Below are 18656 nucleotides of genomic sequence, written 5' to 3' on the forward strand. Positions count from 1 at the left end.
CAACTACATATCTTTTTTAAAAGAAATAATGTAATTGTTAAGGACCATCAGTAGACTGTAAAACGAGAATTACTGTGGGTTTTGCAACAATGTAAGTGAAGAAGCTGCACATTTATTTTTATACTGAAAATGGGCTTTCTCATAACTGTTGGTATGTCTCGCCCTCAGTTACTAGTTCAATAATACGCATTTTTAGGATTCTGCAACAATTTCAACCGCATTAGAATGTTAGTGAGATGTATACCTGTAAACTCTGCTGTGTTTGGGCAAAAGAAGCAGATGTTAACACAGCAGCAAGAAAAGTAACGTATTACTCAAAAGTCGACTGTACAGTCCTTCATAAATCAGTGTCTTCTCATCCACAATCTTGGTATGGCTGACAACTTGTGACCAGGCCTGTGATGTAACATTTGCAATGACTTCTTTTGTCAGCATTTCAGCCTCGCTCTTGTTTTTTGCCACGTTACTTTTCACCTACGCCATATATTCTCAGTCGGATTTAAATGAGCATCATGCGGAGGAAGCCTGTTTAAACTATGCTCTTCAGCGTTAGCCGTTTCGACGACCTGATAGCGTGGACTTTTTAGCTTTACGGTACTGCAAGTTCCATTACCTTCGCCTTACACAAGCTCGGTTCAACTTTATCCAATCGAACTTTTTTTTGTATCCAGACAAAAATAACCGCTTTCCTCCACTGCATTGTTGGAGCTTTATCCATCACAGCGAAATGGGTATTGCGCATTGTCTGTTACTATTGTGGAATTCGGAGGAATATTTTGCAACGGAACATTCTCTTCACAGCTGGTGAACGTGTTCTTGGTCGCCCACCTATGTTGTGAATCTCGTGTTTAGACATGCTGTTATTATTAGGTCTAATGCAGCGCCAAAACGAATACCTGACGACTGTAGAACACCAACTGCGACATTACATGTATTTTACCTACTGTGTTTTTATCAGATTATGGTTCTTACGTAAATGAAGAATACATGTAAGCCCACAGTAGCGACATCTTTGCAGGATGTAGGTAAACAGATTTCTGGTAGCTACTGCACTTCAGTAGGTTTTGTACAATAACGCCAGTTACAAAATGGCTGTGTGGACGTTGTGGCCTATTTCACACCATATTTTAGATCTATGTGACGATGCTATGCTGAGTTTATTTATATGTTTTAACGATGCCATTACGTCTCTATCACATTAGGACATGGTGAGGTACGTTTTACCTTATTTTATCTGTACATTTCCCAATTTGTATGGTAGTACATTGTGATATGAAGTGCTGTATTGTGTTGAAAGATAGACTGCCCAGTAGGTGTATATAATTTTTATATTGTAGATTTGAAGATGGTCATTACTGACTGAAACCGGTCATTGTCAAATGAATTTATATTGTGATCAAAGACTGTAATAATAAAAAAAAATAAAAAAAACATTGGACTCTAGAACACTTCAACGCCATAAAATATCACTTTACAACGTGAGCTAATGAACATAGGTGCCTCTATGCAAGACACCACGTGGTACTGTTTATCCACGGCGTGGCAACAGGGGCGCTTTACCAACCGAACCGCTGGCGGCATGGTAGGGAAAGCCGGCTCGCCATTGGTGTTACCCGGGCAACGACGTCATGTCACCTTCGGTGAGCCAAACGCCGAAAGTCGCAACGAATTTTAAACGCACTGTAAGTCAATGCAATCAGAAGATTCGGTCATTTATCTCACATATTTTGACACTCGCAAACTCTCTCATCAAAACCTATAGGCTATTTCCTGTCGACCTAGAATCATGAAATTTGGCAGATTGCAAGGTTTTACAGTGCAAGTGAAGTCAAAAAGCAGGAAATTGTTAAACTGTAATTATATCACATAAGAAATATCTTTTTGCTATTACAACATACGTTGCGTTCATCACCCGCCGAAAACATTATAATAGACGAACGCTACTGCATGGAAACATAATGTAAGCTGTATTAAGGTTTTAGTAAGTAAACAAAAATATTTTATTAAATCTTCTATGTCTACAGATATATACTGAAGTCCCCGCTGGCTCGCTTCTTTATGAACATAGTAGGTGCCGACCAAGTTGAAAGTCAACTCCGTCTGTAACGTTTCACGCTTGTGCCATGCTTAACATTTCAGCTGCGGCGCACGCCTTCTTAGCCATAGTAATAATGAACATCTTTGCGCCAGAGTTCGGCAACTGAGAGGATTCGATAGATATGTATCAGTTAGATTGGTTGATTGGATAACTAATGAGAAACTAAATCGAGTTGCAGTAAAAATAAATTTGTAGCACTACCTGGCTAAATGAATGGACACGTCCTGAAGTGCCAAGGAATCGTGAGTTTGGTAGCGGAGAGAGCGCAGGGGGTAAAATAATAGTGACTTCAGATGCAGTAGTTCTGCAGAAATGACAACACTTAGGCCAAATAGAGATTAGCTTGGAGAGCTGCGTCAAACCTGTCTCCGGACTGAAGATCACAACAACACGAAATGTTTTATAAATTTTTTCCCTCGGCGGCCATATTTTAATTCAAATTTTCACAAAGTAAATTTGCATAAAATAAACCCTCCTGAACGTATGTTTATGAGTGTAGATCGATGTCTTTGCGCATGGCTGGGCAGATGATCAAGCATCATTTTAATTTTGTATCTAACTATGTGTACAGAGGACATGACGACATGGCACTATAACTCGTTTGTGCAGTCTCAGCGTCTGAAAATGGTGTAAATGATCGAACTGTCAGTTACAGTTACAAACAAGCAAACAAAAATTAGTGTAGTAGGCATCAAATTATGCCTCTATCTAAACATTTATGCACGCTGAGAAGGCAGCAAAAGCAAATTATGTTTATGTAAGAAATGAAAATAAAATTCAATTGCTAGAAACGAGTAATATTTATCATTACGTCAGTAATAAATATAGAACAGAACATTCCCAAAAAATGTGCATACGTAGGAAGATACTACTGTAAACTGTACTCATCGAGAGACTACAAAATCAACTGCCATATGCCTTTTGAATCCTTGTGGTTGCAGCAGTATTAACGTAAACGGAAGTTAGAATTTGGACTCAAATTTACAGTCGACGTAATTTGGTGTTAGTGATCATCAACTTCAGCAACGATTCTCTGCATTAATCATGATTAACAACCGTTATCACTCATCTTCAAGAAATAACAAACAGCCAGTGAGTTGCAAAATGTAAGGTTCATCTAAACCCATTAGCCATGGTTTCAACGTTTATAAAAACGTCTTCTTCAGAAGGAAATAGTGACAAACTGTTTTGAGAATTTTCAACGAAGTATTTATTTATATAGAAACGACCTTTCGTTGAAAATTCTTAAAACAGGTAGTCAATGAATACGTCTTTATAAACATTGAAACAATGGACAAGGGGTTTAAATAAACCTTCCGTTTTGCAGCTGATTCGCTGTTTATTATTTCTTCGAGAAGATGATTTCATTCTATGGTTGCTGCTCCAGCCATATATATATATATATATATATATATATATATATATATATATATATATAATTAAAGTTACCAGTCGATAAGTTAAGAATGAAAATATCGTCACTTCTTATCACAACATTGGTATACGTTGGAAGTGTGAACTAAAAGACGCCTTCCGCCACAAATTTTTGTGTAAAATATAAAGTTAAAAACGGTTTTCTTGGGTTATGTGGAACATACATTTACCTCATTCAAGAGCAACTTACTCCTGAGGATGGAGCACAGGGTCCGAAATGCATCGTGTAGTTAATAAAACACGACAATTTGTTATTGAAGGCGTTTTTTAATTCATACTTCCAGTATACTGAATACAGTCCCGTTCGCAGCTGCAAAAAAAACGATAAAATTAAATTGGTATAGGTGATTACCTTTTATTTAAGTTACTACGCGTCGCCGCTGTAAAATAACGTTCGGTAGCAAGTACTGATTTCGTGGTTCATCTCAGGCTACAATAACGACATAAAACTATTTTTACTTGTCAGTTAACGTCTGCAAAATGCTCAGATTAAAATTACTTTGTGATTGACGTCCGAGCGAATCAAGTGATAAGGGCCAGCCGCCAACCGGTCGCATTTGTTCCTCAGGCGCTACGTGTTCGCTGTGTCGCCTGTTGTACATGTACTTGCAGGGCTTTGAGTCACGTATTATGCGGTTTCAAGGTAACGGTAGTGTGCTGTTTCAGGGCAACGGCATAATGATGATTTATCACAAACACATCACTCTAGATATGATTTGTTATAATTAAATGTCAGTTAATGACACATGAGCTGTGAAAGTCCTAAGGAGATGAACGATAGTAATGTATGTGAATACTGTGTTCATGTAGCTGGAGACGCGCCGTTGCGGACATGAAGGAAGTTGGTTCGTGTCCAGGTACACGCTTTTTGTCTTCATGTTTGTAACGTATTCGGGAACTTTGTTATTCACGTAACAGGGGTATGTTGTAAAATACTCGATGTTATTTACATATAAGAGCGTGCTCTCTCAGAAATGAGTATATTTGATTTCGTGGATTACGTCTGACTAAATAACGAAAGATGACATTGCTGCGAGTGAACTGAGCAGCGATGACATTTATGTTTTTGCTAGTTAGACATATATGGCTGTATATTTCCGAGAGTGTCGTTAGGAAGGAAGCTAAGAGCTGAGCTTAAATGGCTGCGATTGAACCTAGTTAAGCCGGCCTCTGTGACCGAGCGGTTCTAGGCGCTTCAGTCCGGAACCGCGCTGCTGCTACGGTCGCAGGTTCGAATCCTGCCTCCGGCATGGATGTGTGTGATGTCCTTAGGTTAGTTAGGCTAGTTAGGCTTGAGTAGTTCTAAGTCTAGGGGACTGATGACCTCAGATGTTAAGTCCCATAGTGCTTAGAGCTATTTGAACCATTTTGAACCTAGTTACTCCCGTATTTGTAGGCTTGCTAGTCACAAATATTTAGCTGCGATCGGATCTTTAACAACGCTGTCGTAAATCTGACAGTCAAGACAAGATCGCACCACATAACGAGCGAGGGACTTCAAGTGACCGATTTACCATGTCATCCGAACGGAAGGATGTCACGTGACCGATTTCCGACTTCAGCCGAATGCCAGCCGCACGTCGTGATACTTGCTCATTTTAGCCACTCGTACGAATTCAGTCTTGTCAGTCACAAAGACATTTTATTCGAGCTGTACCACCGAGCGGGGTGGCGCAGTGGTTAGACACTGGACTCGCATTCGGGAGGACGACGGTTCAATCCCGCGTCCGGCCATCCTGATTTAGGTTTTCCGTGATTTCCCTAAATCACTCCAGGAAAATGCTGGGATGGTTCCTCTGAAAGGGCACGGCCGACTTCAAATGGCTCTGAGCACTATGGGACTCAACTGCTGTGGTCATAAGTCCCCCAGAACTTAGAACTACTTAAACCTAACTAACCTAAGGACAGCACACAACACCCAGCCATCACGAGGCAGAGAAAATCCCTGACCCCGCCGGGAATCGAACCCGGGAACCCGGGCGTGGGAAGCGAGAACGCTACCGCACGACCACGAGATGCGGGCGGCCGACTTCCTTCCCAATCCTTCCCTAATCCGATGAGACCGATGACCACGCTGTCTGGTCTCCTTCCTCAAACCAACAAACCAACCAACGAGCTGTACTGAGTATAGGGCAGCGTGCACACTACCTTAACTCTACAACTGCAGCGCCGTACAGGCACGTAAAGAGTACTCACTGCGAGTACAATGACACTGTCAACGCATGGGTCGGAGAAGGCGACACGAGAGCTTTCTGACATTTGCCGTCTTGCTACGCTGTAACTTCTCTTTTGATATTTGGTGTGAATAAGCCTGTTATGTTGAAGAAACCGTAGCTAGGATGCCACCTACCCCCCCTTCTGGGGCTAGCTGCTAGACTACCCAGCACCTCTCTTCTTCAGCCTTGTAGGACGATTTGACTTGCGGCCATGCAAACCCCCCCCCCCCCCGGCCATGCAACCCCACCCCCTCCTCTCTCTCTCTCTCTCTCTCTCTCTCTCTCTCTCTCTCTCACACACACACACACACACACACACACACACACACTCGTCGAATACACCGTGTCAGCACTAAGGAACACGGGACGCTAATTAAAATTCCACGCCACAGCAAGGGCGCGGTCGCTGCCGTAAATCTAAATACAATTGTAACCTCTCTTTTCATCTCCGTTCCCAAATTCGTCATTTGTATTTCAGTGTGCGGCGTTTATGTAAATATTTATGCCGGGCGTCGCCACTCGGCGCAGGATAATGGTCTTTATTGTTGGTGCGCGCACAAAAGAGAGCTGTCAGACGGGGCGCTGCGTATGGGAGCCGCGCTCGGGTTTGCATTAAAATAGTCCGCGAGCAGCTCCGACGCGGCACCGGTGAATGGGTGCCCGCGGCGTGGCTTCGTGCCGCAAGCAGTCGTGTGCTCCTTAAGGAGGCATCGGCAGGCGTTCATTTACAACCGACGACAACTTCCTTGTAGCGCCTGCACGCAACCCAGCCGTATTTCATTGCCGCGAGTGAGGTAGGCGCATTGTTCTCGGCTGCGATACGGACCCGTTATTCACAGAGTGCAAAGTGTTGCCGACGCGTACAGCGAGAAACGCCAGCGTTCCCAGGGCTTTGTTCTGCTCTGCTGTGGTTGGTCAGCGAACCCACTTCTGTATACTCTCCTCTTTTGCGGAGGAATATGTGTTGCAGGTAGAGCTGAAAAACTACCGTAGATTATGAGAGGTGGCTACACTGAGTCACAGCGCCAGAGATTGCGCCAAAGATTATTATTCCGCCGCCTCCACTGGCGCAGTAGTTGTTCGGAGGATGTCGAGAGCAGTCGTTGTTCTGTTGGGCGAGAGAGTAGACGATCTGAGTGTTGGCTGAAATGTCGTTGTACTGTTCGGTTGGTGTAATGTATAGATGGAAGAAAATGCAATTATCAGAATATATTTGAGAAAGGAGATGGGCTTTTCATTTATGATGCTGGTGTACTTGAATATTTTCGTCAATATGTATTGAGGTAAAAAGGTATTACAGTTTTCTTTAACAACAGTCCCTCTTGCTTACAGGTACAGTCAATAAAGCATCTGGCTCGTGTTCATTTATTAGACTTGTAATTCTGGTTTCTATGTGCAATTATAGTATTTCTGGTTTCTCAATTAGTTCACTGTAAATGGTGTTTAAAATATTTTGTAGTATTGACAAAGAACCGAGCCAGATACATGGACGTTGAGTCACACTACCACACACAGAACAGTTACACTTGTGCTTTGTTGTTTCGCAGCTTTTATAGTTGCAGGTGACTTAATTAATCAATTGTGTTAATGGAAATTCCTTGTCATTCTTTATTTTTATTTTATGCAGTCAGATTGCGTGCTAATAATAGTCAGGGCCAACCGGTTACTAGACTTCGTAACCGGTCACACACACCTTGTAAAATTATTGCATTTATTCATTAATATTAGTCTTTTCTTTTTAATTAAGCCCCCATGTAACTATCACAAGTAAGCGTTGACTATTATAGTCTTCCTAGTAGCTTTGGTCAATTAAGATCGTAACCGCGTTACCTGCACATTAGTTGCGTTGCATACCTATCAGGAGTTACCTCACTCCGATCGTTCTGTCTGCGTATATGATCAGTGTCTTACTATAGGGTGACAATTATTGAACTATATGAAAAAGGAACATAAAATAGTTACAAACTACAACGTGTACAACGGTATTCAACATGCAAACGTCACTACAGATATTCGGATTTACGTTATGACATGTTCGAGATTCCTGCCATCATTGGCGATGACGTGGCGCAGTCGAATAGCTAAATTCTGTATGAGCCGCTGATGTTTCGGAACTTCTATGCTGTCGATGACCTCCTGAGCGGCTGTTTTCAGCTCAGCAATGGTTTTGGGGTTATTGCTGTACACCTTGTCTTTAATAAAAAGGAGTCGCATGTGTTCAGATCCGGAGAATATGGCGCCCAATCGAAGTCCATCCCAGTGGCCTTTGGGTACCCCAGAGCCAGAATGCGGTCCCCAAAGTGCTCCTCCAGGATATCAAACTATCCTGCTTCGATGGGGTCGAGCTCCGTATTGCATGAACTACATCTTGTCGAAATCAGGGCCACTTTGGATAATGGAGATGAAATCATCTTCCAATACCTTCACGCACCGTTCGGTTGTCACCGCGCCATCAAGGAATATCGCACCGATTATCCCGTGACTGGACACTGCACACCACACAGTCACTCGTTGAGGGTGAAGATACTTCATGATCGAGGTTCTCAGTCCTCCAAATGCTTATTGACGAACCCATCCAAAAAAGTGGGCTTCGTCGCTAAACCAAACCATACAGGGCGTACTAATTCCCATCATGCTCCTCTGCCACTGTGCTGTTTGAACGTCCTAACGCAAACCGTTTAGATGTTATGACGATTTTGTTACATATAGTTTAATAATTGTCACCCTGTAGATTCCGCTAGAAACCGTAAATGGTGAACCATATAAAAGATGAGTGAGGATATATAACGGGGGACGTATCTATAGAAAATTTTTGCTCTGCATAGTATCCTCCTGTCTGGTACATAAAAATAAACACTATTTATAGCAAGACTGAGACTGTCAGCATTTAATTCAGATTTTGCTCAAAAATTGTTGATTTCTAATGTGAAACAGAGGGATGTTGTAGTTGAAAAAAGGTACAGATTTATCATACAGTGCTAGGAAACACAGTTACCTCAACAAAAACCAAAATTAAAAAAAAAAAATACTCGAAACAAAAGCATATCAAATATCGCTTCAATACTTTGTCGAAGTTATATACTCTCGCCTTTGATCGTGATGAAGAACGCTCTGTTTAGTACAAGGTAAGAACAGTAACAACATAGATATTTTTAATGTTTGCGTATGCAAACTGTACTTACGTAAAAAGTAATTGCTTTCTTTATTACTTCTAAAATGCAGTTTGTTTTTTTACGATATAAAATACACAATTGACTAACACTGAACGATGTGCCGTTCTAATTATGTGCAAAACAAACAAAAAAATAAACAAAAGAAAACCAAGGAGAAGTCCTCGGCTCCCAGTTTCTCTCTCAGACATTCATTATGTTTCTTTCCCTATCAAAGCTATCAATACCGCCAGTAATCCTACCACTTACTACGTGATTTATGTACCGTAATGAAACTACGCAACCGTAGTTTTGGTACAGAGCAATTCTAGTTGCATTCGAAAACGTCACAGGCAGGCGTAATGCAACATAAACAGTAATTTTATAAACAACACAATTTGATGCTTCAGACACGTTTAATAGAAATATTTAGCACGGCGCGTTTCGGCAGCATATTGCCATATCATATAATCATATGCATATCGCGCCAAAGGTATGATGTTTCTGTTGTGTGTGCCAGTGATTTTCGATGGCGTTCTGCCGAGAAATTTACCATGGGTTCGATTCAACTTTTTTTCTTTTTGTTAGAAGTTACAAGAGGACCTTACTGACTGGCCTTCTTTGATTTTCTTCGTGTTTATAGTCATTGAAGAATTGCTCACTCATCACTTTTCTAAAGCAGCACGTCACAGTTTCACATATATAAACACTTGAGAGTACTGCGTTTGAAAATTAGATTTCCGAGCGCTGTTGATTAGAAGCACTTTTGAACCCATTGCGAATCCGTAATCGCAAATTCGCTGGTTCGAATCTCTCTAGTACAAAAGCTGGTTCGTTGTTTCGTGTGGCTGGGTATAAGCTGACATGACCACCTGACTATGGTGGCCTAAACTTAACACATTGTGAAGCAAAATGTTCAGCCTTTGTAGTGAAAAATCTCATAAGTACATTCAATTTACGGCCAAGTCTGTCGGACTTACTAATGGCTTCTTGGTGTATACCGACAGAAATACACGCATATGTGATAGTTGGATGCCAGCAAATATCATTCGTGTCTTGCAAAGCTGCAACATATTTTTTATAGTGCAAATCATTGGGAACAGAACTTCATGTTGCCAGCAAATCACGTAAAACAGAAAGACTTAAACCGGAAGACGATCTGGCCTATTTTAGCAGACAAATCTGTAAATTCAATGTTTCTCTCAGCTGCCTACATACAGGGTGGCTATAATTAAATTGACGGTGTTGCGAATGCCGCAGAACGCTCTGTGTACATCACAGTACGCAGAAAGGTCGTAGATATGATCATTAATCATGGCGCTCGTGGCATACACTGAAAAAACAATAGTTCCACTATCTGCCACAAAGTGAGAATACGGAGCTGTAAGCAGTTGCAAAGTGGCGTGGGTGCAGGTAAAGGGGAGGAATGATCAAACTCTCGTGGCATACACTGAAAAAACAGTAGTTCCACTATCTGCCACAAGGTGAGAATACGGAGCTGTAAGCAGTTGCAAAGTGGCGTGGGTGCAGGTAAAGGGGAGGAATGATCAAACCCAAGGTAACGGTGGTTCTGGTACATTTACTAGGATATCCTCGAAAGTTGCAAAATGGTTCAAATGGCTCTGAGCACTATGCGACTTAACTTCTGAGGTCGTCAGTCGCCTAGAACTTAGAACTAATTAAACATATCTAACCTAGGGACATCACACACATCCATGCCCGAGGCAGGATTCGAACCTGCGACCGTAGCGGTCGCTAGGTTCCAGACTGTAGCGCCTAGAACCGCACGGCCACTCTGGCCGGCGAAAGTTGCAACATGTGGTAAGAATCGCCTCCTGAATCAACAATATGTTGCACCCGTAACACGTCTTGGTTATCAGTTGCTCACAGCGTATCTCATGTAGTCAGAGCGATTTGTTGTCTTGTCGTCAAATGCTATCGTTCAGTTCAGGAGGAATCCAGATACATCCCTGCCAGACTCGATTTTGCAAACGTCCCCACAACCAAAAGTCACATGGAACTAGGTCGGGAGAGTTGGAAGGCCACACATCTTGAAATTGCCTAGAGATTATGCGGTCGTTACCAAAGGTTTCTCTTAACCCTTTACACCAAGAGTCACTTCTTAAAACAAATCAACATACGTCACCAAATGACAAAAAGCATACTGATGTCAAAAACATTTCACAGTCTGACTGCTTACAGCGCCATATTTTTACCTGGAGACAATAAGTGGGACTATTCATTTTTTCAGCATACTCCGCTAGCACACCGATTAATGAACATACCTACGATGTTTCGTCCTGCAATGTATACAGCCTGCAGTGCAGCACTCGGAAGTCAGTTTAATTATAACCGTCTGGTATTTCTAAACGATTTAGTCCTGACAGCTGGGCGACGCCACAGCATAAAACTGACTGATCATCCAACCTTCCAGTATTGTACAAGTTGTACAGTACTGAAAGTCTACGGTTGACGACCGAACAGTAAGTTGCTCGAAAATTACAGGTCTGTGGAAATGGATAAAATTTAAATGAGTAATTTTGCTATGAACGACTGTCAGCGAGATAAACAGCAACAAAATGATGTAAGCGGCCGTCAAAGTGTTTCCAGCACAAAGACAAGAACATTTACATGGTTCTCAGCGAGAGAGGAGAGTCTATAAATGTTTTAATTTTTATCATTTATACGTATCATCTAAATGCTGTATTTATAGTCAGTGTTACTGAAAAACTATGTCCATAAAGGTCTTGTAACTGTAAAGTCGCTGCTTCGATTCTCACTAATGTCAACTTTTTTTTATTTCTGTTTTTGTTACGGTACCCTAGGAAACGTTAATTAATACTGAAGCGTAATTTTTATAAAAATGTACATTTTTATTTTTAATTACCGATTAATAGGAGTATTCACAATAAATAAAAATTTGGTTCAAAAATAAGAAGCATTAAATAATAAAACGTTATTTATTTTTATAGATTAATTTGTACATACTTCTTTTCACCTAACACTAAGGCACTTCGCATGGGTGCATCAAATTTTAATTTTAATTATTTAATTAATTTAAATTAAAAATTAATTCAAAGAAAAAAGATATTTTCATTTAAAATATTATTAAATATTCGTTAATTACCATTTCAGTTTGATAATAAATATCGAATGTAAATAAAACTAAAAATAAACGTTGATGTTAGTTAGATTCAAACCAACTACCCTAAGATTGCGAGACACTTCTGATACGCACTCGACTACCGACGATCACATTAATCAGCTTGAAACATTTTACACTAATGGTGGAATGAATGATTCCCTTACAGTGATCACAAAAATACACGTATTTACTTATATACTTCCAACATAGGATCATACAGCCAATCGATTAGCCGGTTTGAATCCTCGTCTTGGAAGAAATTTTCACCGCTAGTTTTTGACAGGCAGGGAGAACAAAGATTGTGGCACAAGATTATGTTAATCATGCATTTAGTCTAACTCGAGTCGAACCTAAATTTGTAATCACACCAAGACTTCAGCTGTATCACAGTTACGAAATTCTTTCTGAAAAGACTGAAATGTAGTTACTTTCACATGCAGTACGTGAAGTAATTGGGAAGATAACGAGTTTCAAGCATATCAATTGCTATTATGCAGGACAAAAAAGGTTTTTAAACTGTATGTAAGCATACGATTCTTGTCCTGTTGGACACCTGGGTTCTATTGTCAGGTTCCCTGCATCAAATTATTATTGAGGTCTTTGCGGTTTAGGTCAGTGATTAGCGAACTGTTAGTTCCTACTTGTCGCGCGGTTAGAGGCGCCATTTCAGCATTGCGCGGCCCCTCCCGCCGGAGGTTCGAGTCCTCCCTCGGGCATGGGTGTGTGCGTTGTTATTAGCATAAGTGGGTTTCAGTAGTGTGTTGGTCTAGGGACCGATGACCACAGCAGTTTGGTCCCTTAGGAATTCACACACACACACACACACACACACACACACACACACACACACACACAGTTCCCACTTATCGGTTTGTAGTAACCTCAAAATATTGTGGGCTGCATGTGTTTCCAAATTAATATTGTAAAGCTGCAGCAATAAAATATAACCCAAAATTCAACGAATCACTTTGTTTTGATAGCAATGGGACATGTGCAGTAATTAAGTGAAAGAAACTTTTTGAATTTTTTTCAGAGCAGTATTTTATTTGAGGAACAAAAAATTAGGAAATATCAGTGATTTTGCAGTTTAAGGAAACAAAAAGAACACAAAATTAAGAACTGTAGAGGAATTTTGTTGATGTTTTACGACAGACGACTTTGCAGTCGCATAGTCCTGGGAACATTTATCCAATCTGGCATTCCCTGAGCAAAGTGTACCCCTCAAAAGAGTTACGTATATTGAATTAGAATGATAATAAAAGGAAATCGAAACATTCAGAAAATTATTTACAGAAAAGGAAAGAACACAGTTCACGCTGCCATTTCATGTTTTCTAGAACGATGTGATATCAGTACACGAAGTACAAAGATGATTAAATCGCTTTCTATCTGGAAATATGAATGTCTGTGTATTGCAAAACCGAGAAATTAGCAGCCATGATATCTGTAAGAAAGTAAACATCAAGTTTTCAACCATTTAGATAAGGTACGATAGTAAACCGCTCGGTATACCAGATCTGGTGATGGGTCTGAATCTTATCTGTTAAAAATGGCTGAAGCAAAACGAAATTTCACTATTTTTGTAGTGTTCGTTACTGGCGGCAAGACATCAAAGTCAGGTAAAGCGCCCTGAACGCAGACAAGGCAGCTACTGATGATAGAGAAGTGTTGCTGACCTGTGTGCAGCAGTTGTTTTGTGTTGCATTTTCTTGTGCTATGATCTGTGGTGATTTTGATCCTTGTATCATTACTAAAATAACAATGACTCTGCAGGCCGCAAAAAATGGATGGCCCCACGGATTGTCATGCGCTGGTTCGGACGATGTTCGTGCCGTGTATTAAGAAGTTAAGCAGACGGTACGCACTTGACGTCATTTGAGACACTTCTGTACGTGAGCTGGAATACGGGAGATGCAAAGTGCTGACAGCCCCAGCCACAATTAACATACGACGCTCGCAGCAGATAACGTCGGCACGTGCGCTTTCGCAGACGTTTCACTCTCGGCCCTGCGAGGCGGAACGACCTCGACAGGCAAAGAGCTGCCTTCCGAATCCTGAATTAAGCCCCCCCTCCTCCGGATACGTCCCACCAGCGGACACAGTCGCTGCGCCGGCACCACATCACTATGTGGCGCAGTACCTTACCTAATGTGTTGCCAGCTCCCTGTTTATCAGTCTACATGTCCCTGGATGCACACCACAGCTTAACAATTCACTGCTCTTGCGTGGAATTTACGTGTTGTGCACCTGTATGACCAGAGGATCTCCGGCCTTCAATGACAAGCTCTGTTTTCTAAGGTACAGCACACTTCTGTGGAAAAGAAAAAGAATACTAACATTATCTTTCTTAAATGAGCAAGGTAAGTTGCGTTTCTGTTACTTTGCTCAAATTTTTATTCTCAACTGCTGTTTTGTTCCCACACTGCTCTGCCATCTGTTTATGAAAGTTCAATAGTTTTTAATGACGCATTACGAGCATTGAATTCTGTAAATAGTTGCAGGTGAAAATTTGTGTCCGACCAGGACTCGAAACCGAAAGTCCGCCTAACGCAAGAATGATCTTAAACGCGTCCTCCATCCATGTACCCTTCCCTTCCGATCCCAATTCCTAGCTTGTTATTCACGTCTGACGGAGCGACACCTACCCATGGACCCTATACTCGCAGTCCCTGCTTTCCGTAAGAAATCAGGCAAGTTATACACTATGTGACCAAAAGTATCCGGAGATCCCCAAAAACATACGTTTTTCATATTAGGTGCATTGCGCAGCCACCTACTGCAGGTACTCCATATCAGCGACCTCAGTAGTCGTTAGACATCGTGAGAGAGCAGAATGGGGCGCACCGCGGAACTCACGGACTTCGAACGTGATCAGGTGATTGGGTGTCACTTGCGTCATACGTCTGCACGCAACATTTCCGCACTCCTAAACATCCCCAGCACCACTGTTTCCGATGTGATAGTGAAGTGGAAAGGTGAAGGGATATATACAGCACAAAAGCGTACAGGCCGACCTCGTCTGTTGACTGACAGAGACCGCCGACAGTTGAAGAGAGTCGCAATGTGTAATAGGCAGACATCTATCCACACCATCACACAGGAGTTCCAAACTGCATCAGCTGCATCAGGATCCACTGCAAGTACTGTGACAGTTAGGCGGGAGGTGAGAAAACATGGATTTCATGGTCGAGCGGCTGCTCATAAGCCACACATCACGCCGGTAAATGCCAAACGACGCTTCGCTTCGTGTAAGGAGCGTAAACATTGGACGACTGAACAGTGGAAAAACATTGCGTAGATTGACGAATCACTGTACAAAATGTGGCGATCCGATGGCAGGGTGTGGGTATGGCGAATGCCCGGTGAGCGTCATCTGCCAGCGTATGTAGTGCCTACAGTAAAACTCGGAGGTGGTGGTGTTATGGTGTGGTCGTGTTTTTCGTGGAGTGAGGGTTGCACCCCTTGTTGTTTTGCGTGGCACTATTACAGCACGGGTCTACATTGATGTTTTCCACTTGCTTCCCACCGTTGAAGAGCAATTCGGGTATGGCGATTGCATCTTTAAACACGGTCGACCACCGGTTCATAATGCACGGCTTGTGGCGGAGTGGTTACACGACAGTAGCATTCCTGTAATGGACTGGCCTGCACAGAGTCCTGACCTGAATCCTATAGAACACTTTTGGGATGTTTTGGAACGCCGACTTCATGGCAGGCCCCACCGACCGACATCGATACCTCTCCAGCATTACCCCTGGACGGCGCCACGAACTTGTAAGTAATTTTCAGCCAGGTGTCCGGATACTTTTGATTACGTAGTGTATATCCGCACTGAAAGAAAGGACCATTGTTCGTCGTCATGTGATTGTGTGTGTCCTTTCGGATCTATCCGAAGTTCATTTCGAAACATCGTGACCACGGAAGAAATCCGGCCGGCGAAAGTGTATTAGGAAATGCAGAATTAGTAAATTCCGGTAGTGTGAGGAAAGGCGGCTCCAAACTAGGGGCACTGAGGCGGATGCGAGTGTTACGCTGCGAGCGGCGCGCTGGCGGTGGCCTGCGGGCGGTGTGCGTTTAACAGGCGTCTGCGGCGACGACGACGCGATTGTCGACGCACCGTGTGCCGCCGACACCTCGCCAGCGCCGCCCCATTGTGGCTTTCTCACGCGCGGTCCGGCCCTGACAGCTGAATGTCTTTGTGCAGGCCCACAAAGAGTCCAACCCCTATTCCCCTGCGCGCACGCACACACACACACACACACACACACACACACACACACACACACGCACACAAAGAGAGAACGGAGGGGACGAAAAAACGGCGCACGAAAAGTAGAAATGGATTTCCTCGCGGCGCGGCGCTGTTTTACATGGCCCTTAGCGGTGGCCGCGCTCCACCATTCGGTCACCGCAGCAGACGCGGGATGTGCGCGCTCTGATTTCGGCCAATAAGGCGCATGCCGCGAGGCGCTCACGCTGTGCGCAGTCGAGTTTAATTTGGGCCGGCGCTGCGGAGAGAAGCAGGGTGGTGCTCGTGTTACTGGAAATTGGCTCCGTTCCAGGAGGCCTCCTCTCCAGTTGCAGTTCCCAGTGCTGGATCGCACAAAGCTGTCGCGGAATGACGGCAATGTCTTCCGACACCGCCTTCCTGGGCTTTCATCGTCCCGGCACACAGCTGCGGTGTCGAAGCGAATGGCCTCGTCTCGCGTTCGCGTCTTCTTTATACGTCAAAGGAGGAGGAGCAGGAGATTGAAATCTGGAACGTCGCGAAACTAGTTGTGACAGCAGCAATAAAAATATTGTGCAGCGGGCTCAACGCTCCTCATCGTTTTGTGGAGACTCCGAATCGTATTCGGAGCGATAATTGGTCATGTCACTTATTTCCTTTAGGGTCTCTCTTCTCCGAGTTCTGCACGCACTGCAAGTACTCAAAAGACGTCGCAGTGACGCTTTTGATTCTGAGCTCGTTTCCTACATTGAAATGGTTGACACTTTGCACGTCAGAGGCACGTGATTCATATTACAATTTGACCGGTGAGAGAGGGTCCCCAGAACCACATTCCCGCAGGAAAGGTGACTACTACACTCACACGACGACATAACTCAATGTCTTAGAGACTAGACCATGAGGATCGATCTCAAGAACTACAAAACCAGAATATCTAGAGTGTTACATAAAGAGCACTTGCTGCGACGAGACTACAGGCGACAACGAGCATAGGTGACGAATGGCTGCACGGACAAACCTAGCGAAACAGAAAACAGTTATAGCAGATCGGAAGACAGCGGCAGTGATGTAGACGGACTAACATAGAATAAGGACTAAATGTAAAGCACTAACATAGGCTTGCTGATACAAGTGATACATTAGAATTGATAACTACAATGGGCAATCAAACGAAAACGAGGCAGATGGAAAAAAGTAAGTAAACTGTTCATTATTTCAAAAATAATCGCCGTAACTGTTTATACGTTTATCCCATTGTGAGAAAAGTCGGTCAGTAGCTTCATGGAAAAATCTTTGTGATTGCCGACGGAACCATGATTGGAGCCAGGCGTGCACCTCTTCGTCTGAAGCAAGTCTGCTCTCAAGAGAGTCTTTCTTTGCACTCCGTCTTCAGGCCACAAGTGGCCCATCGGGACCATCCGACCGCCGCGTCATCCTCAACAACGATGCGGATAGGAGGGGCGTGTGGTCAGCACACCGCTCTCCCGGCCGTTACGATGGCTTTCTTTGACCGGAGCCGCTACTGTTCGGTCGAGTAGCTCCTCAATTGGCACCACGAGGTTGAGTGCACCCCGAAAAACGGCAACAGCGCATGACGGCCCGGATGGTCACCCATCCAAGTGCCGGCCACGCCCGACAGCGCTTAACTTCGGTGATCTGACGGGAACCGGTATATCCACTGTGGCAAGGCCGTTGCCTGAGAGTCTTTCTTTAGGGCTCCAAAAATATGAAAATCGCATGTGGACCGATCGGGACTGTATGGAGGATGTAAGACGGCTTCTCGCATGTTGCCAAGGTTGTTTCGAGTACGCTGAAGAAGTTTCACTGGAAATCCCTTATGCATCCTCCACGCGGTCCCGATGTTTCCCCCTTGTATTTCCATATTATTGGAACGCTGAAGAAAGACATTCGTGGTAGTCGATTTCTTTGGACGAAGATTCTTGGGTACATTCGTGATTCGGTAGGCAACCGAAAAGATTTTTCCATGAAGCAATTGATGATTTTGTTTCACAGTAGGATAAATGCATTAACAGTCATGGTGGTTACTTTTGTAATAATAAACAGTTCACGTACTTTTTTTAAATCTGCCTCGTTTTCATTTGCCTACCCTCATACTAATCCCGGTGAATCCTGTATCCTAGGCATGGAGCAATACTGACCACTTCATTATACAGGCCATAAATACACACAGACATCTGGTAAAAATCTGAGAAACCAAAAATATTAGAATTATGAATAGGATAATAACCAAACGTTACTGGTGCCTCTCGCCGCCGTCACGAAAAACGTGTACTGTACTTTAGACAATAATATTAGGTTTGTAAGACAAATGTAGAAATGGAGGACAATACACGATGCAGTAGATGAAAAATAGAACCTGATCTAG

At 43.1% G+C, this 18656-nt stretch overlaps 1 protein-coding gene and 1 pseudogene across 1 annotated transcript in view; one reads left to right on the plus strand and one right to left on the minus strand.

The window, feature by feature from the left end:
• Window positions 1-18656, plus strand: part of LOC126173477 (tyrosine-protein kinase Dnt-like) — a 581953-nt gene that overhangs the window by 325961 nt on the left and 237336 nt on the right. The window lies entirely within an intron of this gene.
• On the minus strand, window positions 17850-17967 carry LOC126103526 (5S ribosomal RNA; annotated as a pseudogene).

Source organism: Schistocerca cancellata, chromosome 1 (assembly GCF_023864275.1).
Source record: "Schistocerca cancellata isolate TAMUIC-IGC-003103 chromosome 1, iqSchCanc2.1, whole genome shotgun sequence".
NCBI classification, from domain to species: domain Eukaryota; kingdom Metazoa; phylum Arthropoda; class Insecta; order Orthoptera; family Acrididae; genus Schistocerca; species Schistocerca cancellata.